Source organism: Mugil cephalus, chromosome 1, assembly GCF_022458985.1.
Source record: "Mugil cephalus isolate CIBA_MC_2020 chromosome 1, CIBA_Mcephalus_1.1, whole genome shotgun sequence".
NCBI classification, from domain to species: domain Eukaryota; kingdom Metazoa; phylum Chordata; class Actinopteri; order Mugiliformes; family Mugilidae; genus Mugil; species Mugil cephalus.
In genome coordinates, this window is record NC_061770.1 from 30,812,028 (window position 1) to 30,837,310 (window position 25,283).

Below are 25,283 nucleotides of genomic sequence, written 5' to 3' on the forward strand. Positions count from 1 at the left end.
GTCACAGAGTCACTGCAGGACATTAAACAGAACATACAGAACATTTATTTTATATTTTTAAATTTCCAGGATGGTTGGAGAGGAGCTCAGACCCCGTGGTGCGTTCACTTACCTTATGGTCCTCTCTGTGATGCACTCATGCAGAGGTAAATCCAACACATCACTAGTTCTCTGATAGTTTAAATGAACCCTACCTTCCAAACATGACAGACTTTATTTCTTTTCCAGGTCAGTCTGATGTGATTGGTCCGTCTCAACCAATCGTGGCTCTCGTTGGTGCTGACGTCGTGTTGCCGTGTCACCTTCAGCCCGCCATGGACGCCTCCAGCATGACCGTGGAGTGGTCCAGGCCTGATCTAGACCCCAGGTTCGTCCTGGTGTGGCGTGATGGTCTGGATCTGCAGTCTAAAAAACACCCGTCCTTCCGCAGCAGAACGTCTCTGTTCACCCACGAACTGAAGCAGGGAAACATCTCACTGAAGCTGTCCTCAGTGACACTTTCAGACCAGGGGACGTACAGGTGCTTTGTTCCAGAGATGGACCGAGATGCCACCACTCAGCTTGTTGTAGGTGAGTTAGACATGATGTGTTCAAAGTGCTTCTCCCAGGAGGTTGGCCCAGTGGGTTGTTTATGAACCAGAGGGTTAGTGGTTTGATCCTTGAATAGCACAGATGTGAGTGAATGGGTGGATGTGTCTGTGACTGTAAAGCTCTTTGAATACCAAAAGGTAGAAAGGTGCAATTTGAAAACAAAGCCATTTACCAGGGTCTAACAGCACCACACGGCTCATATTTTGTCATTTTTAACTACTACAATACCCATGAGCCAGGAAGTTCACACAGTCAGACTCAAGTGAATAGAGGTACATGAACTTATAATATTTATACTCAGAGACATTTAGTTGCCTCTCAGATGACATGTATGACTACTGCAAAGCCTAATTTTAGTGACCTACACATAAACTCTCCACCAGCATGTAGGGTTGGGCACCGGTCCGGAACCATAAAGAATATGTTAGAATTTTGATTCCTAAATGCCTGCGAATGTACGCGACGATGTGAACTTTTGCCGATGTGAAAGCACCAACAGTGAGTCATCTCGGGTCTGAAAATGCCAGGTCAACCCGCTGTGAAAGCTCCTCGTCTCTACACCAAAAGTTGCGGGTCGACTCGGGTTTTGTTCGCTTTATGTGAAAGGGGCTATATACACCCACCTGGGCTGCAGCTCTGTTTTTTAGACTGATGCCAACTTGTAGTGTTATTTCAGCAAGTTTCAGTTTTACAGTACAGTTAGGGACCCTCCCTTGTAATTGAATACCATAGTTACAGTACAGCAACCAAATTAAGCTGTGTTAGATCCCACAGGTAACAGGTAAGACAACTTCTCCATTCATACAGGGTTACGGCTTCACGTCAGCAGAGTATTACCCCAACTGAACTTAATAAGAGCCCTACTCAAGCTGTAGGCGGGGTAACTCGCCTGGCTTCTAACCACCCTTAATCCTGACGTCTGCCCCGCTTCCTCACGTCCCCCGGAACCACCAGTCAGGGAGGCTTCCCGTAGCTGGGTCCGAAGTTGAGTCCCATCAGTTGTGGTGGCTTACCCCTAATGGATCTGTGCACTTGGTACGTGCCAGGTTAAGATTAAAAGGCCAAGCTGAAAGCCCTAGGGACATAAACTAGTTCTAAGTGGACTCAATGGACTAGTGTGACCAAGAAGAGCCAGGTGTTAGAACTACCATTAAATGTGCCTATGACTTTACTGTCACGAGACTAATCATACCAAAGAAAGGGAAATAATTATCAACAAAATTCTTCTGACTTTTAGAGTCAAATTTTATTTGCAGGTTCAGCTTTAGCAATGCAACAGCTCAAAAATCAATCAAAACCAAAATCTGATATTTGTCAATATAATATTTATACATCAGATAATCAATTAAAAACTAATCAAGTGCTGTCAAATCAATCATAATCATTGCCATAATCTAATTCAGAAATGTTGATCAAAGAGAATTACTCATGAGCTGGGCGGATGGGGTAGGGGTCTAGAAAATGTCCAAATCGGTCCTTTTCTGTCCTTTAGTAAATCCCTTAAAATCCTTCACAATTGTAATCCAAGATGTCTCCTCGACTCCGTACAAAGTCCAAGGAATAGAAATCCAAAATGTGAAAGATAATCTGACTTATTAATTAATACTTGGATATTAGATCATTGTCTGTACTTTTTCACTAACTGTGTTTGGACATGTCCTGACCTGTCCCCAGGCCTTTCTTATTCTGCTCCTGATTTCACAATCATTAGTTACATCTCTTCAACTCTTATTCATCTGTCATTCTGTGTATAATATGCATTGACTGAGAATCAACACTTTTAATCAACATCACCTAAATTCATAAAATCATACAATCATCATCGTTAATTCAAGTCCTGATTGCACACATAGTACCATGCTTTAGGCTGTTGGTTAACTGAGATCTCAGCTCACTTGACAGCTGTATCAACTTGAATAAATAATAATGCATTGGTTTTATATAGCACTTTATCATATGCACTCAAAGTCGCATTATTCATTCACTCACACAGTCACACTCTGGTGGTGGTAAACTACCTCAGTAGCCACAGCTGCCCTGGTGCAGGCTGACGGAAACGTGGCTGCCAATGTGCCCCTACGGCCTCTCCGACCACCACCAACATCACTCACTCGCAGTCATACACCAGGGAGGACACAACTGGGGGCAAGGTGGGTTAAGTGTCTTGCCCAAGGACACAACGGACAGACTAGGGATAGGGCAGCCTGTGTAAAGGCTTTTTCAAATGAATAAATTATCTTGTGAAATATTTGTGACATGTTGACCTACACCTCAAAGAATCAGAATCAAGAATCATTTAGAACAGTAATCGAACTTGAGAATCGGAATTGTTGAAATGCAAACTATGCCCAACCCCACCAGTATGAGACATTTTGACTTGTACCTCATCAGTCTGGCTTGTAAAAACTGAAACCTTTACCAAGTATTACAAATGTCAGTACCACCAAACCCCTCGGTTAACCTTTCCGATTCTTCATTGATCTAGAACAATCGAGTAGGAAACGCAAAGCAGAAATACACAACAGCCGAGAGGACCAATTACAGTTATTGTGTTCTGCGTAGCCACAGGGCTTTGTTACATTTTTGGAGGAGGTGGACATCAGCTATGGAACGAAGCTACGGGTAGAGATCTGCATTAACATGGAAGACTGCGTCACTTTAGCACAGAAGCATAAATTGTGGGTTACTCTTCTGTTCATCACCACATAAAGCCACACCCCCAAACAATCTGATTGGTCTGGCAGATGTTCGCTGGAGCAGAATCAATTTCTCAACAGAAAGACTCGATATAGTTTATAATTCTCCCCTTCAAAGCAGCACCCTCTGATGGGGCCATGTCCCAGCAGCCCCTAATGCGAAGATGCCATCGCTCCCAGGGTATGTGGGAATGTCATGATACTAACAACAAGCCTTCAAAAAACCTCTCATTTGTAGGTGCTGCCTCCTCACCCATCATCCTGATGTTCATCAACAGCACCAGTGAAGGAAGAAGCAGAGACAGAGGAGGAGTGGTGTTACAGTGTGAATCCAGAGGCTGGTATCCAGAGCCTGATGTGTTGTGGCTGGACGCTGAGGGAAACCTGCTCTCTGCTGGACCTCCAGAGACAGTCAGAGGTCCTGATGACCTCTATACTGTCAGCAGCAGAGTGACTGTGGACAAGAGACACAACAACAGCTTCACCTGTAGAGTCCAACAGAACAACATCCACCAGACCAGAGAGGCTCACATACATGTTCCAGGTAGAACACGCTTAGAGAACGGACCATGACATGATTTTAGTTTGACACAGTTTGTGTGTGATTGTGTAGAAATGTCATGTAACTCTGTGTGTTTTCATTTCAGATGATTTCTTCTTGTCCTCGTCCAGTTCTACTGTTCCCATCATCACTGGTTTGGCTGTTAGCTTAGCTGTTAGCATCATGGTTATTTTAGCAGGTGTCTTCTTTGTGTGGAGACAAAATAGAACCAGTAAGTTACAGATGAGTCACCGCATTAATGATGTAAAACACCAGCAAACGTCTTTTCTAGTTGAATTCAGCTGCTTTGATTTTGCACAGAAACCAAGAAAAGATCCAGAGATGAAGCAGAGAAGGAGAAACTTTTAGGAGAAACTAAAAATGTAAGAGACAAGAAGTAAAAGATTAAAGGTTTAGATTGATCAGTTTGAAGAAAGTTTGATCAGTAAACCTGCTGACTGATCATCATCCATCTGTCTGTCTGATAGCTGACAGAGAAATATGAGAAGATTGAAGAAGAGCTGCAGAAAACCAAAGAAGAACTGAAGAACAAGACTGAAGAGGTGGAGAAACATGTAGAGACACACACATAAACACTATCATTGTGTTATTGAGGACTCATCTGTGATCAGCACAACTGTGTCTTTGCTCCATCTAATGGTGAAATGATACAACTGCAGGTTTTCTCCTCCTCTCAGGTCAATGAACTAAAGGAGGAGAAGAAGAAGCTGCAGGAGGAGATGGAGACCAGAAACAAAGAGCTGAAGACCAGAAACAAAGAGATGGAGGAGATAAAAGATGAGGTGAAGAACAAGCTCATAGACATGGAGAGAGAAGTAGTTTATTCACACACATCATTCAAAGTAGATTCTTCATATCAATACCTCCTTCAGATCAACTAAACCAGTCTGACATGGACAAATAGAAACAGACGAGAGCAAAAAGACATTTAAATCTAATTGTATATCTCCTTCTAGTCTTTATTGAGATGGTTATTTCATTAATGAAATGTTTAAAACATCAGTGGGACACACTGAGATACAACCCATGCGTCTTCTTCAGCATTCATTAAAACAAGAGCTAGAACTGTGGAAAATCTATGGTAGGAGAGGAAACACCAGAGACTGAGAAAACCAACAACAGGAAGAAAGAACCAGTCAAGAAATAAAAACTACACTTTAGGAGAAATAGAAGAAAACAGGAGAGGACAAAGTGGAAACAGAATAAAAATAATAAAAATGGTAAAAGGCAAGAAAAAGTGATAAAATTACTTTAACAGGGCTTGAGTTTTCTTTTTAAATATCAATACTAAAGTCTACTGGCTTGTGATGCTGTTAAATATTGATAATGATGCTACAAAAATAAACTGATTTCATGAGGATAAAGAAGAAAAATGTCTGTGGTTTAAGTTTGTGGCCCAAGTGAAGGAGTTCAAGTATCCTGGTCAGACCTACGTATCCACGTAGGATTTTCTTCTTTCACCTCTGACTGCTTTGAATGAGAAGAAAAGAGAAAAGAACATTCATGAAGGAGGTCCGTTGTTAATCTCATCTCCTCTTTCTGTCTTCTCTCTCCTCAGCTGGAAAAACTAACTGCTGACAAGAAGAAGCTTCAAGAGGAGAAGAAGAAGCTGAAGAAGAAGATGGAGACCAGAAACAAAGAGATGGAGGAGACAAAAGATGAGGTGAAGAACAAGCTCTTAGACATGGAGAGAGAAGTACAAAGTCACAGAAACATCAACTCACAGAACTTTATAATTAAATGTTTATCACAAACAAAATATGAACCAAAAACTATTTAGTTGATATCAATAAGAATAAATGAGATAAATGTTGATTCACTTCAATAAATAATTGAGAAAGAAAACATTGAAATCCACTCAGAGGAAACATCATGAACAAGACTTGATGACATCTCAGAGAAACACTAAACAGAACTGATCAGGAATGAAATCTGTCTTCATCTCTTCTTTCTACCAGTTAATGAAGCAGATCAACCAACAGGAAGAGAAACATCAGAGAGAAACAAAGGAGCTGGAAACAGAGGTTCATGTTGAATCCAGATCTTTTAATTCCATAATAAGGAAGTAGTTTAGAACCAAATCTGTCATGTTCCTCAATGAAAGTAAATGTTTCTCATCATGTCTTTTATGTGACTTCATTCAGTGGGAGAAGAAGCTCAAAGAGGAGGAGAAGAAAAGAGAAAGAGCTGAGAAAGAAGTGGAGACACTGAAGAGGAAACTGGAGACTGAGGTGCTTCACTAATAAAGTCTGAATGATTGAGAGATAGAACATGAAGCTGACTGATGTGAAAGGACTAATCTGTGGATGTCGTCTCCTCCCAAACCTGAACAAACACAGAACAGCAGCAGCTCAGACAGTCAGGAGATGTCAGGAGACATCGCTGTGGAGGTTGATTTATACGGCAAATATATCCGTCTGAAAAACGAGTCTGATCAGGTGATGTTGATTTGAGAGTTATTTTATTTTCATAGAAAATATTGATTCAACAGGTTTAATAGACACAAACATTCATATGTTCCTGTCTCTGTGTCTCATTCTTCTTCTTGTGTTTCATTTCCGTCCTGCAGGACAAACCACTGGAAGGACGTCAGTTAAAAGTCCAGATCAACAATAGAGAACCCATCACATACACATTTAAACAATCAATGAAACTCAAGGCTGGAGAGGTTTTTACTGTGAGTCTTTGTAGATGTTTCATTGATGTTGTTATATTTTCCATTTTCTTACTTTTCCTTCAGTTTTTCTAATTATTATTTTCTGACTGTGACTCTGTGACCTTTGGATTTACTACATTTACAGATCTGTCCAGGCGGTGGTCTAAGTCAACCTGGCCCTGGTGACCTGGTGTGGAAGGAGCTGAAGCCCTGGAGGTCTGTAGACAGAGTCCAGGTCTCTCTGCAGTGAAATAGTTCCCAGTTGAACTCCTTCAATAAAGTTCAGTAATCCAGCAAACAGCAACATTATAGATGAGAAACAGCACGACTCAGATCTTCCTGCAGAAACCACACACTGCAGAGAAAGTCTCTGGAAACACTTGGCTCCATTTTATTGGATTAGTCAAGTTTGATGTGAACGTTGGTTTGTTTAAAGACTTTTACAGGATGACGTCAGTGTTTTAGATTCTATGTAACAAGTCTCCTTGTTTCCTCTAATCAACAGATTTGGATGTAAATATTTTGAGAAACTTACATGTGTTCATTGTTTTTTTTGTTCAATGTACTTTTGTATTTATATACTGATATTTGTGCATTTTATTCAAATTTGTAACAGAAATGTGTGAGATGCTGCTGATAAGTGATTGAAACTTCCACATCAATGATTGATCCACTTGGTAGTAACATTTTTTATTCTTTAGTATTTCTGGCTGCTTCTCCATCAATCAACTGTTTTGGATCAATAAAGATGGAACACATTAAGAAAAGATTAACTAAATAAAATAAAAATATATAAATGTTAAATTTCTGGAAAGATAAATGGAGATGAATCTGTCAAGTTGACACAAACGATAACACTTTCTATGAAGGTTGTATTTATAATGCCCTATGAATACACTCATAATATTTTATAAGGTGTCTATAAAGCATTATAATGGTCATTATTACCATCTATACATATTCACAAGTCATCATAACCAACTTCATGATGCATTATGACAACTGGTTATGAATGATTATAATTTTAATCTGAATAGTGCATTATAAATATATCAATATCTGCCTAGTCACTTGTTAGTTTTATGATGCATCATAACTACTTTGCTTTGCTAAATGTGCATTGTGATGCATAATGAGTTTTGACTTCGCCTATAGTGCTTTATGTCTGTAGTTATAAGTATATGTAATAAAGTTATAATAATGTATACATCTCCCTACAGCACACTGTTATAAACAGCTATGCAATATCATAAGTGCTATTTGTCAGCTCTAAGTAAAGTGACAAGAATATGACACTATTATTAACAGATATAAGTTACTATGAGTAATTAAAAGGTGCAATGAACTAAGGACTGAGTCTGGCATCTTTACCCCATATGCACAATGTTAATATCATAGGTGTTATTTGTCAGCTTTAAGTAAAGTAGAGCAAATGAGGTGTCGTAGATATAAGATTATAAACAAATATGAGGCACAATGAAATGAGAGCCTGGACAATAAAGACAAAAGGAATACATTTAGTTCACTTTATTTTCATTTAAACCAACACACATAATCAGAATGATTATCAATGTTCTGAGCACATTACACAAACACATGAAACACGTGAAACAGGCCACAAAAGTGGCACGGCGTGGTCCTATTCTATGTCCTGGTGGTTATTATTGGAACAAAACTCACAATGCCACTTAAATCTATCTTGGGTAATTATGAAATTCTCCATATGCATGCCAGTCTTGCAAATCATGTGATGCAGGCATAAAACATGTGTGAAATCACATAACAGTAAAAGGCCAACAGCCCAACAGTAGCCACCAAACGACCTAATTATTGAAATTTTGACTGGCATGCATATGGAAATTTTCATGATGAATGATAACCACCATGATATAGTATAGGACCACGCCGTACCACTTTTGTGGCCTGTGCCTCATATTTGTTTATAATAGTCTTATTTCTATTTATAACAACACCTCATTTGCTCTACTTTACTTAAAGCTGACAAATAACACCTATGATATTAACATTGTGCATATGGGGTAAAGATGCCAGACTCAGGACTTAGTTCATTGCACCTTTTAATTACTCATAGTAACTTATATCTGTTAATAATAGTGTCATATTCTTGTCACTTTACTTAGCGCTGACAAATAGCACTTATGATATTGCATAGCTGTTTATAAGTGTGTGCTGTAGGGAGACGTATACATTATTATAACTTTATTACATATACTTATAACTACAGATATAAAGCACTATAGGCGAAGTCAAAACTCATTATGCATCACTATGCACATTTAGCAAAGCAAAGTAGTTATGAGGCATCATAAAATTAACAAGTGACTAGGCGGAAATTGACATATTTATAATTAACTATTCAGATTAAAATTATAATCATTCATAACCAGTTGTCATAATGCATCATGAAGTTGGTTATGACGACTTGTGAATATGTATAGATGGTAATAATGACCATTATAATGCTTTATAGACACCTTATAAAATATTATGAGTGCATTCATAGGGCATTATAAATACAACCTTCATAGAAAGTGTTACCACACAAACTTACCATCAGTCAAGATGAGAAATCTGAGTAGAAACAGAAACATCAGGGATCTCAACTTAAAATAGTAGCTGATATGAATTTACTTTCAACTTTCATAATGGTGTTTGATGCTTCTGGTAAGACAAGGGGAACAGGTGCAGCTTTATATTCCTGACATGTTTGGACCTTCCCCTGTGTGGACTACAGCATTCATGGTCTAGTCCACCCACTTCCTGATCCTGATGGCCTCTGTAATCCAGCACTTACATTTACTTTTTTCTGTTTTGTTGACTCTTGCTCTGGTCGATGATGTGATTGTTGCATTTACAATGATCTGATATGTCCCATGTTATAAATGACCCGTCCACATTTCCTCGAGACTCTCTCTCTGATGTCTGCTCTACCTCCACTAGTTACAAAGACCTGTTGGATTATACACTACATTGATTTGTCTATTTGTGTTTTTGTTTGGCACCAGGGGGAGCTCCACATGCTATAGCTTTAGAGGATCTGTTGTCGTGTCCACTCTTTGTACAGTCTGAGATTTGACAACACTGATACCTTCAAACTCAACTGTGACTTTGCTCCATCTACTGGTGAAATGATACAACTGCAGGTTTTCTCCTTCACTCAGGTCAATGAACTAAAGGAGGAGAAGAAGAAGCTGGAGGAGGAGATGGAGACAAGAAACAAAGAGATGGAGGAGATAAAAGATGAGGTGAAAAAAAAATTGAGTTTAAATGTGACAGGTCTTACAAGGATCTTACAAACCCAGCTCGGCTCAACACGGCTTTGATGTGAACAGCAATGCTGCGTCGACCCATGCTCTTCATTCTGACACTTATATATCTGCCTGTTACATTCTGACTCGACAGCCTGACACACTGGATCATTGTAGAAGCTCCAACTCAAAAACAAGTTTTGGTCTGATCAGCCTGTGGCTCTGCTAAGGTAGATTCTTTATGGGGTTCAGGTCAGGTGAGTTTACTGGCCAGTCAAGCAGAGTAACACCATGGTAACTGACCCAGCTTTTGGTACCTTTGGCAATGTGGACAGGTTCCACAGTCCTGCTGGAAAATGGAATTAGCATCTACATGAAGCTTGTCAAAGCTGGACAATCATCTTAAAGCTGTGGTTGTCCCTGTTTCTGGTTCACCTTTTCCTATGACACCTTTTCCTTCTACTTAGCCTTTTATGAATATGCTTGGATCCAGCTTGGATACAGCACCACCAGGATCTTTAGCAATGCCTTTTTTGGCTTTCTTTCCTTATGGAGGCTGTCGATTACTGTCTTCTGGACATCTGTCAAGTCAGCAGTCTACCCCATGATTGTGTAGCCTACTGACCCGGACTGAGAGACCATTTAAAGGCTCAGGAAACTTTTCCAGGTTTTGAGTTAATTCACTGACCGGATGTGAAGCAATGAGTTTCTAATATTGAACTTTTCCATAATATTCTAATTTTTTGAGACACTGAGTTTTGGGTTTTCGTCATCTTTAAGCCATAAACATGAACATTACAAGAAATAAAAACATGAAATATTTACCTCTATGTTTCATAATATATGAGTTTCACTTTCTGAAGTGATTGACAAAAAATATTGAACTTCTTCACGATACTCTTATTTTTTAAGATCTTGAGACCTGTATTTGCAGTGTGACCACTAATCTCTCCTGGGTTTAGATTATACTGTGTGTGGGTGCATGCTGAATGAATGGTGTGATCTGAGAGACGTCAAAACGATTGGCCAACATCCAGAGATAATAAGAAAAGTGCTTTGTGTCATCTGTCTGCCACATCTCCCACAATGCTTAGCATGTGTGATATATGCTGCTATGGGAGGGCTCTATGAGGATTTACTCAGAGTTTTTCATGAAGTATAAATGACCTGGCCAGAAACTTTGTTCTTGTCCTTGTAGCCCTAGGATCGAGAACACATTTCCAGCTTCTTGTGGAGCATGTAACAAGCTCTAGGCCTCTTCAACAAGGCCCTTCAATCAATCACCTCAGTTGTGGCTGGTTGAGGTGATTAAGCACAAGCTAAAAACACTTTCTAAACACTAACTCTAACCTTCTAGAACAAATGGAAATAGGGTGGGCTAGGCAGATTGCAGTTTTTCCCTGGAGCAGTTCCTGCAGTGAACACACGCCAACATAAAACTATAAATGTTAACACAAAGCTATGTGGGAGAACGTGTCTGAACTTTGTCTGGATTGATTTGTGACCATGAAACTGAACCAAAATGTTATAAATTACTCCCTGAGTCAGAATGAATTATAAGAAAAGGAACAGCTAGTGACTGCTGCGTTCACACCAGCTCAAAGGAAACCACCATGAGGAATAAACGCCCCCAGGTTTCAGAACAATTGCCTCAGTGTGGAAGCAGGTTAATCTAGCTTAGCAAGCTACATACCACACAAACTCCTGCACATTTTTATGAACTGATAACTGCCTCATTAAGGCTGTACTCTCTCCAAGTTTCTGAACTGAGACGTTTTATTGCTAGGGGTTGTGATTGTTATTATTTTATTGTCCAAATCTGTAACCTGACAACAGGCTCAAAGTCCAGTCAGTTGGAAATCAGAGACACTTCATGCAGCAGGTACGTCGCTCTGATTTTATTTTTATCTTCTTCTTACTTCATGTTACTTATATCTAAAACAAATAGAACAATTTTACTTTTGGATCCGGATTTAAGCCACAGCTAAAGAGAGTATAAAGAGACTACATTATCAAGAGTTAATCCAGACAGACTCAAAGCTAAACAAAGGTTAAAGTCCTAAGGTTGATATTAATTGGACAGTAAACAACTCAATGGTACTTAAAGAAAGTCAACTGGACTTGTAGAATTTCTTGACGACGTTTCACCACTCATCAGAATAGCTTCTTCAGTTCTGTGTTTGTGTATTTTTTTTTAACGCTGTGTCCCGGACAGTGCCTGATATCTGCCACTGAATCTCATGGTCTTGACAATGTGCTGCCATGAACAATATAAAAAAAAGTTCCATGTAGCTATACAAGCGGTATAAACAGTTGCAAATACATTCCCTGATCTGTGCAATTCTCCAAACATGACATAGGGCTAATTCACCTATGCACTTCCATTAAAGATTGTGGGAGAGCAAAACTTTGCTCTGTTTTTATGCTGCTTACAGTCCTGAGCTTCTGCAGAGACACAGTCTGACAGGCCGTCCAGTGACAAAATCAGAATGTGACAGGCATGTATATCAATGTCATTGTGTAAATAAGCAGTGTTTTCTGAAATTCTCTTCAGTTCCTCCAATACACCACCCACATAGGGGATGACAATGTTCTTTGTCTTGCTGTACGTCTTCTATGTCCTTTTTGTGATATCTTATTGAGCCTTTAACAAAGGCCCAGTTGGGATATCAACATGTCTAACCTTCCTTCTTATTTCCATCCTGTCTTGTGGGTCCAGTCTGTGCTCGATGCTGGAGGGTTCTGATGACTCCTAGTTTGTGTTCCATGTAGTGGTAGGAATCAAATAATAAATGTTGATCAGTGTCAGTGGGTTTCTGTATACTTCAATGTTGATGCTTTGATCAAAAAGCCTAAACTGACCCCACTGGTGTCCTCCCATGTGAACTTCATGTTGATGTGTTTCAGTGACTCGTTTATTTGCAACAAAGTATTTGTGATGCTGGCCAGATGGTTTTAATTTTATTTATGGTTTATTTGGTTGTGTCGTGTTGATTTTGCAACAACAATTTTCCTCCAACTCCTCTGCCTCCGAAGCGGAGCGCGCAGGCAGGACAGGCCCTCTTTCTCGTTGCAGTGATTTTGGTGACGGTAAATGAAATCCCTTCACACATTCTTATGTTACACCCACCACAGGGAAGAGTAGCAGAAAGAATGACAAACAAAAATACAATTTACCACGTTTATTTATTCTTTATTTTTAAATACAATTCAATAAATCATAGGCCAAAATAAACCTCCATACGGTCAGCATCCTATTCGTCTCCAACAGGGCAGGGGTTTAGTACACACACTGGTGCACATTGCATTCACTAGGGAGTCTTACACACTCGGTGAAATAACAGTCAACTTTCACACATGAACACAGTTCACTGCAAACAAACCAAGTCACACTTTAAGCCTGCCCTGAAGGACTGATTGGGATCTGCCTAACCCAACAGTCACCAAACATTTTCCTTCATTCCGCCATATCTACTTGACTGTCCATGGACCCTCCTCCTCTGACCGGCAGCCATATTGCCTAACCATGGCCCCTTCTTTTTCCCCACCTGGTACCACCTGCCACACTTAAAGGTATTGTCGTTACCATATTTGATCAATTCAGGGAGTTTCTGAATGCAAATGACACGAACCATGCATGTTTGATAAATCCAGATTTTTTTTGTACTTACACACATTCTAAATTTCATTCCTATGTCAGAATTTAGAACCTTTTCTAGGCACGATTTGATAAATGAGGCCCCTGAGTTTTCAATGTGGTTAAGGATGTTGCCCACAAACAGAGACAAAATGCTTAGCAGAGTTTTGGGAAGTCCATAAACACACGGTGTGGTTTCCCTGGGTACAAATGGTAGTAAAGGAGTCTGTCGATTGCCTTCTCAAACTGTTGTAGGTAGTTTATTATGTTTCCTTTGTAGGTGTTCGTTGGGTCACGTTTTAGTGTCTCATACAAGATCCAACGTTTATTTTATATTTTTAAATTTCCAGGATGGTTGGAGAGGAGCTCAGACCCCGTGGTGCATTCACTTACCTTATGGTGCTCTCTATGATACACTCATGCAGAGGTAAATCCAACACATCACCAGCTCTCTGATAGTTTAAATGAACCCTACCTTCTAAACATGACAGACTTTTTCTTTTCCAGGTCAGTCTGATGTGGTTGGTCCGTCTCAGCCAATCATAGCTCTCGTTGGTGCTGACGTCGTGTTGCCGTGTCACCTTCAGCCCACCATCGACGCCTCTGACATGATCTTGGAGTGGTCCAGGCCTGATCTGGACCCCAGGTTCGTCCTGGTGTGGCGTGACGCCCAGGATCTGCACTCTAGAAAACACCCATTGTTCCGCAGCAGGACGTCTCTGTTCACCCATGAACTGAAGCAGGGAAACATCTCACTAAAGCTGTCCTCAGTGAAACTTTCAGACCAGGGGACGTACAGGTGCTTCGCTCCAGAGCTGAACCGACACGCCACCACTTAGCTTGTTGTAGGTGAGTGAAATGTGATGTGTTCAAAGTATTTTATGGTTGGGGTTCACCCAGGAGGTTGTTTTGGGCAGTTGTGGCCCAGTGGGTTGTCCACTAACCATTTACCACGGTCTGACAGCACCATGCGGCTCATGTTTTGTCTTTTTCTTTAACTACTACAATAACTATGACCAGGAAGTCCGACCCACACAGTCAGACCAATCACAGCTCTTGTGCTTTGCATTGCTACAGCACTTTGTTACATTTCTAGGGAGGTGGACATCAGCTACTGAGCGAGACTCTGGGTTGAGGTCTGCATTAACACGGGACTCTCTCCATCACTTTAGCCTTCAGCACAGAAGCATAAATCAGCTCTCAAGCGGTGGTGATTTTGGTTTGGAATTTTTTGTGGTGCAATGCAGGAAAATTGTGTAATGCGTTAGATCCCCACAGGTAACAGGTAAGACAGCTTCTCCGTTCATACGAGGTTATGGCTTCACGTCAGCTGAGTATTACCCCAACTGGACTCAATGATAGCACTATTCAAGCTGTTGGTGGGGTAACTCGCCTGGCTTCTGACCACCTTTAATCCTGATGTCTGCCCCGTTTCCTCACACCCCCAGAACCGCCAGTTGTGGTGGCTTACCCCTAATGGATCTGTGCACTCGGTACGTGCCAGGTTAAGATTAAAAGGTCAGGCTGAAAGCCCTAGAGACATAAAATTGTTTAAGTGACCAATAAGAGCTAGGTGTTAGAGCTACCACTTAAGTTGCCTATAACTTTACTGTCATGAGACTACTTGCACCAAAAGGAAAAATAATTGTTAGAGAATTCTTTATTTGCAGGTTCAATCAAACTGATCATGAATGTGCAGCTCTGCCCCAAAGAGTGGAAATAGAGGAGATGGAGTGTCAGGCACAAACAACTATTCACACACAACTACAGTATGAAAAGTATCTACAGAGGGTATTGTGTCATTTCATTGGGGACAGTGTTTATTATTTATTAATAACTTTTGCTCAAGAACATTTTGGATACAAGAAATTTATAATCCTCCCCTGCACAGCAGCAGCCTCTGGTGGGGCCATGTCCCAACTGCCCCTAATACAAAGACGCCATTGCTCCCAGGGTATGTCAGAATGTCATGATACTGTCAACAAGCCTTCAAAAACCTCTCATTTGTAGGTGCTGCCTCCTCACCTGTAATCCTGATGTCCGAAGGAGGAGGAGGAGTAGGAGGAGGAGTGGTGTTACAGTGTGAATCCAGAGGCTGGTATCCAGAGCCTGAGGTGTTGTGGCTGGACGCTGAGGAAAACCTGCTCTCTGCTGGACCTCCAGAGACAGTCAGAGGTCCTGATGACCTCTATACTGTCAGCAGCAGAGTGACTGTGGACAAGAGACACAACAACAGCTTCACCTGTAGAGTCCAACAGAACAACATCCACCAGACCAGAGAGGCTCACATACATGTTCCAGGTAGAACACGCTTAGAGAACGGACCATGACATGATTTTAATTTGATACAGTTTGTGTGTGATTATGTAGAAATGTCATGTAACTCTGTGTGTTTTCATTTCAGATGATTTCTTCAGTTCTCTTGTTTTCACTGGTTTGGCTGTTAGTTTAGCTGTTAGCATCATGGTTATTTTAGCATGTGTCTTCTTTGTGTGGAGACAAAATAGAACCAGTAAGTTACAGATGAGTCACCACATTAATGATGTAAAACACCAGCAAACGTCTTTTCTAGTTGAATTTAGCTGCTTTGATTTTGCACAGAAACCAAGAAAAGATCCAGAGATGAAGCAGAGAAGGAGAAACTTTTAGGAGAAACTAAAGATGTAAGAGATAAGAAGTAAAGATTAAAGGTTTAGATTGATCAGTTTGAAGAAAGTTTGATCAGTAAACCTGCTGACTGATCATCATCCATCTGTCTGTCTGATAGCTGACAGAGAAATATGAGAAGATTGAAGAAGAGCTGCAGAAAACCAAAGAAGAACTGAAGAACAAGAATGAAGAGATGGAGAAACATGTAGAGACACACACAGAAACACTATCATTGTGTTATTGAGGACTTACCTGTGAACATACCTGAGTCTTTCCTTCATCTACTGGTGAAATGATAAAACTACAGGTTTTCTCCTCAGGTCAATGAACTAAAGGAGAAGAATAAGAAGCTGCAGGAGGAGATGGAGACCAGAAACAAAGAGATGGAGACCAGAAACAAAGAGATGGAGGAGATGAAAGATGAGGTGAATAACAAGCTCATAGACATGGAGAGAGAAGTAGTTTATTCACACACATCATTCAAAGTAGATTCTTCATATCAATACCTCCTTCAGATCAACTAAACCAGTCTGACATGGACAAATAGAAACAGACGAGATCAAAAAGACATTTAAATCTAATTGTATATCTCCTTCTAGCCTTTATTGAGATGGTTATTTCATGATGAAATGTTTAAAACATCAGTGGGACACACTGAGATACAGTGTTACATGACACTAAACAGAACTGATCAGGAATGAAATCTTTCTTCATCTCTTCTTTCTACCAGTTAATGAAGCAGATCAACCAACAGGAAGAGAAACATCAGAGAGAAATAAAGGAGCTGGAAACAGAGGTTCATGTTGAATCCAGATCTTTTAATTCCATAACAAGGAAGTAGTTTTGAACCAAATCACTTTGTCATGTTCCTCAATCAAAGTAAATGTTTCTCATCATGTCTCTTTATGTGACTTCACTCTCAGTGGGAGAAGAAGCTCAAAGAGGAGAAGAAGAAAAGAGAAAGAGCTGAGAAAGAAGTGGAGACGCTGAAGAGGAAACTGGAGACTGAGGTTTGTCTCTTTCTCCTGAGAATCATCAAATCATTTTTGTATTTTCTATCAGATTGTGGACAGCAGAGATGGTTCTAAAACTGAAGTGTTGTTCATTGGTTCTGAAACCAGAGACAGAAACTCAGCAGGAAACTGGAAGAACTGGGAATAAACTTAGAGTCACATCTCAGGTCTGAGGTTCACATTAGAAACATGACTAAGAACACATAGATGTTGACTAAGAGCAGAAAGACAGGCAGGAAGAGAAACATCAGAGAGAAACTAGAAAATTCCCTCTGGAAAAATTTGAAAGGGCTACGGGGGCTTATGCTGGGGGTACCATCTCTGTCAACATGGGAGTTGGCACAGTTAGCCTACATTTAGCACAGTTAGCTCACAGTTAGCATAGTTAAACCACAGTTGGCACACTTAACTCACATTTTGGAACAGTTCACTCACAGTTAGCATATTTACCCTACATTTAGCACAGTTAGCTTATGGTTAGCACAGTTTGCCTACATTTAGCACAGTTAGCTTATGGTTAGCACAGTTTGCCTACATTTAGTACAGTTAACCCACATGTCGCTCTAAGATCATTTGGCAGCTCAGTCTTACAGTTCAGCTCAACACCATAGTTCACTTGCAAAAGCTCATATCTTTCCCAAAACAGTTCACTCATGTGTCAAAACTAAATTCCTTTCCCATATAAACAGTCGGTGCCCCCAAAATGCATTGTCCCTTTGGCATTGTGTGAGCACTGCAAGTCAAAATGGTTAGATGTTTTGTCACTATGGTAGAGGACCATTGAAATATCCTTCATGTCCACCTCTCAGTCTTAGCCCAGTCCTTCATTCACAGTAGTTACGGTAACACTTTCTATGAAGGTTGTATTTATAATGCCCTATGAATGCACTCATAATGTTTTATAAGGTGTCTATAAAGCATTATAATGGTCATTATTACCATCTATACATATTCACAAGTCCTTATAACCAACTTCATGATGCATTATGACAACTGGTTATGAATGATTATAATTTTAATCTGAATAGTGCATTATAAATATGTCAATATCTGCCTAGTCACTTGTTAGTTTTATGATGCATCATAACTACTTTGCTTTGCTAAATGTGTATAATGATGCATAATGACTTTTGGCTTCGCCTATGGTGCTTTATATCTGTAGTTATAAGTATATGTAATAAAGTTATAATAATGTATACATCTCTCTACAGCACACTGTTATAAACAGCTATGCAATATCATAAGTGCTATTTGTCAGCGCTAAGTAAAGTGACAAGAATATGACACTATTATTAACAGATATAAGTTACTATGAGTAATTAAAAGGTGCAATGAACTAAGTCCTGAGTCTGGCATCTTTACCCCATATGCACAGTGTTAATATCATAGGTGTTATTTGTCAGCTTTAAGTAAAGTAGAGCAAATGAGGTGTTGTGGATATAAGACTATTATAAACAAATATGAGGCGCAATGAAATGAGGTGCCTGGACAGTAAAGACAAAAGGAATGCATTTAGTTCACTTTATTTTCATTTAAACCAACACACATGAGCAGAATGATTATCAATGCTCTGAGCACATTGCACAAACACATGAAACAGGCCACAAAAGTGGCACGGCGTGGTCCTAGAGATGTGGCTCTTAAAAGTGCCTTTGGGTTGGTGAGGTGATTCAGGGTCAGAGGTCAGGAGATGGTTTGACAGCAACTACAAGAAGAACAGAGGCAAATCTTTAGTGCTCTAGTTGGGTTTGTTTTTAATGCAGGTTTGATTGAAAACACATAAGTAGATCACGTTTTTTTGTTTAAAGCAGCCTAATGAGACATTTTTTTTACCGCATATCGTGCAGGCAGCGCAGATTACCCGTAGGTGACTTAAGCTAGCTACACGAAAGTTACTAGACACGGCTAGTTTGAACTCACAAGTTAGATCGTTTTCATATTCTTGCGTTTAATGATTGAAACCATTCGAAATCATTGCTTTAATATGTAAACGATGTGCTTCATGTAAGCAAAGTAAGGCATTAGCTCACAAAACACTAGCAGGACAGAGAGACAACCTACCTGTCCTGGAGAGGACTCAGCGAATAAAGGAAAGAAAAGCCGCTTTACGACTAGTATATACAGTCAATGCTTTGCGACAGTGGGAGGAGCTGTGGACGGAGGTGGGTGGGGTCAGGGGTCATGGGTCATGGACTAAGGAATGACATTTCTACAATAATAATAATATAAATAAAAACGATATTAAAATAATATCTGACGGCATTCAATAAAGGCGGATATTTCTAGCGATCCTGTATAAGCGACCGATACAACAAATAACCATTAATTTTTTTCGAATCTCAAAGTGCCGAATCTTGCAGCAAAATTGACGTTACATTAAAAACCGAAATAAGACCATTACAAATCTAGTCTAAATGAAATAAAATCAAAGCTCTTTATTGCGCAGTGTCACATTGACAGTCATCCTCATAGCACGAAATAACTTCCAATTGAAATACATCAGTTTGAAATTCGTTTCGAGCGGCATGAAAATTTGAGGAAAATCGGCAGGCACCAAACAATAGATTAATTTTCGTGACAGTTTCACATCCACTGTGAGACCGCTTGTTTATACAGGATCGCTAGAAATGTCCGCATTTATTGAATGCCGTCAGATGTTATTTTAATATCGTTTTTATTTATATTATTATTATTGTAGAAATGTCATTCCTTAGTCCATGACCCCTGACCCCTGACCCCACCCACCTCCCTCCTCAGCTCCTCCCACTGTCGTAAAGCATTGACCGCGGGTTTTCTGCTCTTTCTCCGCTGAGTCGTCTCCAGGACAGGTAGGTTGTCTCTCTGTCCTGCTAGTGTTTTGTGAGCTAATGCCTTACTTTGCTTACATGAAGCACATCGTTTACATATTAAAGCAATGATTTCGAATGGTTTCAATCATTAAACGCAAGAATATGAAAACGATCTAATTTGTGAGTTAAAACTAGCCGTGTCTGGTAACCTTCGTGTAGCTAGCTTAAGCCACCTACGGGTAATCTGCGGTGCGTGCACGATATGCGGTAACACAATGTCTCATTAGCCTGCTTTAAACAAAAAAACGTGGTCTACTTATGTGTTTTCAATCAAACCTTTCTGCATAAAAACAAACCCAGCTAGAGCACTAAAGATCTGCCTCTGTTCTTCTTGTAGTTGCTGTCAAACCATCTCCTGACCTCTGACCCTGAATCACCTCACCAACCCAAAGGCGATTTTAAGAGCCACATCTCTAGGACCACGCCGTGCCACTTTTGTGGCCTGTTTCATGTGTTTCATGTGTTTGTGTAATGTGCTCAGAGCGTTGATAATCATTCTGATTATGTGTGTTGGTTTAAATGAAAATAAAGTGAACTAAATGCATTCCTTTTGTCTTTACTGTCCAGGCTCTCATTTCATTGTGCCTCATATTTGTTTATAATAGTCTTATATCCACAACACCTCATTTGCACTAATTTACCTGAAGCTGACCAATAACACCTATGATATTAACATTGTGCATATGGGGTAAGGATGCCAGACTTAGTTCATTGCACCTTTTAATTACTCATAGTAACTTATATCTGTTAATAATAGTGTCATATTCTTGTCACTTTACTTAGCGCTGACAAATAGCACTTATGATATTGCACAGCTGTTTATGACTGTGTGCTGTAGGGAGATGTATTCATTATTATAACTTTATTACATATACTTATAACTACAGATATAAAGCACTATAGGCGAAGCCAAAAGTCATTATGCATCACTATGCACATTTAGCAAAGCAAAGTAGTTATGATGCATTATAAAACTAACAAGTGACTAGGCAGATATTGACATATTTATAATGCACTATTCAGATTAAAATTATAATCATTCATAACCAGTTGTCATAATGCATCATGAAGTTGGTTATGACGACTTGTGAATATGTATAGATGGTAATAATGACCATTATAATGCTTTATAGACACCTTATAAAACATTATGAGTGCATTTATAGGGCATTATAAATACAACCTTCATAGAAAGTGTTACCGTAGTTACTGTACTATTTTTTTTTCTAGCTAACAGAATACAATTGTGTATAAAACTGAAAAAAAAAAGAAACAATAGGACTTCACGGTAAGAGTACCCTCCAAGGTTTGACTTCACACATTGCACTCATACTGCCAAGGAAATTTAACCATTTTTATTCACACACATGAAGTGACTTCCATACATCAGAGTTAAAAGAAAATGTATAGAGCACAATATACTGTAATATAAACACATACACACAAAAAACACAGACATTTATATGTAGCCTACAGTGCTGTAAATAAAGCCGGAGATTCAAAACTAACATTTCTTCACTGGTCGCTGCCCTCACCCTCCTCTCCTCTCACTGGCCATCACTCGCCCTCCCTCTCCTGCCATCCACCACTCTGTCTGTCGGCCACAATTCTTCTCCACATCACAGCGTATATTCTCCCTTGCGATGCAACGAGGGAAGAAACGGCGTGCATGTCGCAACCATCCCCTGGACTGATCTCCTGTAATATCATCACACGGAGTGTCCATTGGATGGAGCAAGGACCTCTGATTTTGAGCCTGATGCTCTTACACTCTCCACCTCCAAGCGGAGAAAAACTCAATAGGATTGAGGAAAGGAGAGTAAGGTGGTAGGAACACCATGACCATCCTTGGATGAGCAGTGAACCAGGCTGTGATGAGCGGGCCACGGTGGAAATTCACATTGTCCCACACAATTACATACTTTGGTAGGTGAGGCCCTACGAGACCTCTCTCATTTACAGGGATCAAATCAGAATGAAGGCGGTCCAAGAAGATGAGGAGCTTCTGTGTATTGTATGGGCCAAGACTGGGGATGTGAGTGGCCAGACCATTCTCCTTGGCCAGGTTGAAGCCAGCTTCATCCACAAACACGAGGACGTGTTTCTCATTTCCTTCCAATGCCATTATTCTCTACAACAGAGAAAAAAAAAAAAAAAGTCAAATGTTCCAAGAGATTCATTTATGATATTCATGGTGTTAGGTTCTTGACTGATTTTGACAATTTAACAGACTATTTTGCATGTGATGACTTATAGAATGAAATGATGCTGACATGTTTTGGAGAGAACCACCATTAGACTGATAATCAATCAATCAGTTTAGATCAACAGGATCTATTCACTTGGAAATTGTGCTAAATGTAGGCTAACTGTGCTAACTGTAGGCTACCTGTACTTAATCATTTGCAAAATGAACTAAGACATTTGCAAAGTGATGAAATCAATGAGAAATACAATTCTGTTGTGAAAGATTGCCAAGTGGTTTTGAGGTTTGTCCATGTTGTTTTGAGAATGTAATTTCTGTTTCAAGAAATGAGCCAAACCAATGGAGAAAAACTGTAACAGCAGAGACATCTGATTAATGAACTGGTCTCAGCTGTGGCTCAGGGGTTGCCATGGCAACTCACAGTAGTCGTCAATGAAGAAGCGCGCGGAGCCGGGACACAGAAAAGAGCTAGATTCCCCCCTTTTCGCTGGTCTCACATTTGGGCTTACTGTGACAAAACGGTAGCTCCTATCAGAAAAACAAGCAGACCGTGGGCGTCGTAAGACCTTCCTGAAGACTTTGATATGTTTTTCGTCCTTGTAGAGTAAAGATTTTGGACACACTCACGACTTAAACACAAAGGTCCCCTCTGTTTGTCAGACCAAATCTTCACATTACAGTGAATGGAGAGCAGACAGGTACTTTACCACGAACAGAGGCTCCCAGTTTAAATTCTGTACATCTCACTGCTTTGCCGAGCACATTGTGAGAGACAGAACAAGTTTGTCTACAACTGTGGAAAAAATCATGTGTCCAGTGTGTAAATTGTGGCCGGGACGAGCATGTAAAGAGAAAAATTTCACACATGTTCTCTCACTCTAAGTAGCAACATTCCGCACTCTAAAACGAGATGTTTCAGAAAAAGATCGTGGTCATTGAACAGTGATTGATCAACAATGATAAGACGTATCAAAACAAGAAAATAATACTCCAATACACAAGGCTTGTGTCTACATTTTCAAGTTTAAATGAAGTCTGTTGGTGAAAGTATGCCTGAGCAGACCTTTGAAAAACAGTCTTTTTTGCGTGTTTTTTCTTTTCGTCCATCCCATTCATTTCCAATGGGGAATTTATCGCAAAAAAATTATCACGAAAAATCCGTATTTCAGAAAGAAAAGTAATAGCACACTGACCCCGGTCGGACCACAGACAAGTTAAGGGACGAAAAAAGGGAGGAAACGGCAAAATAATAATAATAAGAAGAAACACGCTGGGTAACAACAGGCCCTCAGGCGAAGCCACGTGGCCCTAATACAGAATCCAGATCTTTTAATTCCATAATAAGGAAGTAGTTTAGAACCAAATCAGTTTGTCATGTTCCTCAATCAAAGTCAATGTTTCTCATCATGTCTCTTTATGTGACTTCACTCTCACTGGGAGAAGAAGCTCAAAGAGGAGGAGAAGAAAAGAGAAAGCGCTGAGGAAGAAGTGAAGACAAAGAAGAGGAAACTGGAGACTGAGGTGCTTCACTAATAAAGTCTGAATGATTGAGAGATAGAACATGAAGCTGACTGATGTGAAAGGACTAATCTGTGGATGTCGTCTCCTCCCAGTCAGAGAGAATCAAACCTGAACAAACACAGAACAGCAGCAGCTCAGACAGACAGGAGACGTCAGGAGACATCACTGTGTTCATTGATGGCAAGACCAAATATATAAGTCTACAAAACAAGTGTGATCAGGTGATGTTGCTTTAAGACTCAAAATCCATTTTCTTTATTTTTTAATAGAAAATCTTGATTCAACAGATTTAATAGACACCAACATTCATTTGTTCCTGTCTCTGTGTCTCATTCTTCTTCTTGCGTTTCATTTCCGTCCTGCAGGACAAACCACTGGGAGGACGTCAGTTAAAAGTCCAGATCAACAATAGTGAACCCATCACATACACATTTGATCCATCAATGGAACTCAAGGCTGGAAAGTCTGTTACTGTGAGTCTTTGTAGATGTTTCATTGATGTTGTTATATTTTCCGTTTTCTTACTTTTCCTTCAGTTTTTCTAATTATTATTTTCTGACTGTGACTCTGTGACCTTTGTATTTACTACATTTACAGATATACCATCCAGACAGTGACCAGCATTACACTGAACCTGGTCACCTGGTGTGGGAGGACCTGAAGTCCTGGAAGTCTGGAGACAGAGTCCAGGTCTCTCTGCAGTGAAATAGTTCCCAGTTGAACTCCTTCAATAAAGTTCAGTAATCCAGCAAACAGCAACATTATAGATGAGAAACAGCACGACTCAGATCTTCCTGCAGAAACCACACACTGCAGAGAAAGTCTCTGGAAACACTTGGCTCCATTTTATTGGATTAGTCAAGTTTGATGTGAACGTTGGTTTGTTTAAAGACTTTTACAGGATGACGTCAGTGTTTTAGATTCTATGTAACAAGTCTCTTTTTTTCCTCCAATTAACAGATGAAAATAAAAGTTAACATGTGGATGTAAATGTCAACTCTTATTTTGAAAAACATAAATGTGTTCATTTTTAAATAAAGAAGATACTTTTACATTTACAGGTTATTTGTGTATTTTATTTGTCTTTGTATCATGACGACAGCTCAGACTCTAACACCGTAGCCTGATTCACCTCCTGACAAATGTAACTACACATCACAGTCATGCAGAGCACAGAGCTGTGATTGGTCCACTTGGTAGTAGCACTTTATTTCTGGCTGCTTCTCCATCTCAGCATTTTCAAATCAACTGTTCTGGATCAATAAAGATGGAACACATTGAAGAAAATGATGAAAATGAAAGATATGAGCTGAATCTGTCTTGAAGTTTAAACAAACTTGCATCTAAGTAGAAACAGAAACATTAGTGTTCTCAACTTAAAATGGAAGCTGATACGAATTTAGTTAAATTGATCTTAACTTGGAAATGTGACTTCATTTGACAAAATAAAGTTAGTTTTCTTCAATTGATGATGTGAACTAATAAGTTGTTTTGCTTTTTGAATTGAAACAGGTTTTCTTCACGTTGACTTTAATCAGATTTTTAATGTTTCTAAGTTTCAATGACTTGAAATGTTTAAATGAGTAATGTCACTTGAAGTCATTATTGAGGAAACATGATACATCTGACATAAC

At 39.7% G+C, this 25,283-nt stretch overlaps 1 pseudogene; it reads left to right on the forward strand.

Annotated features, from left to right (window-relative positions):
• Positions 1–25,283, forward strand: part of LOC124995913 — a 253,119-nt pseudogene that overhangs the window by 16,782 nt on the left and 211,054 nt on the right.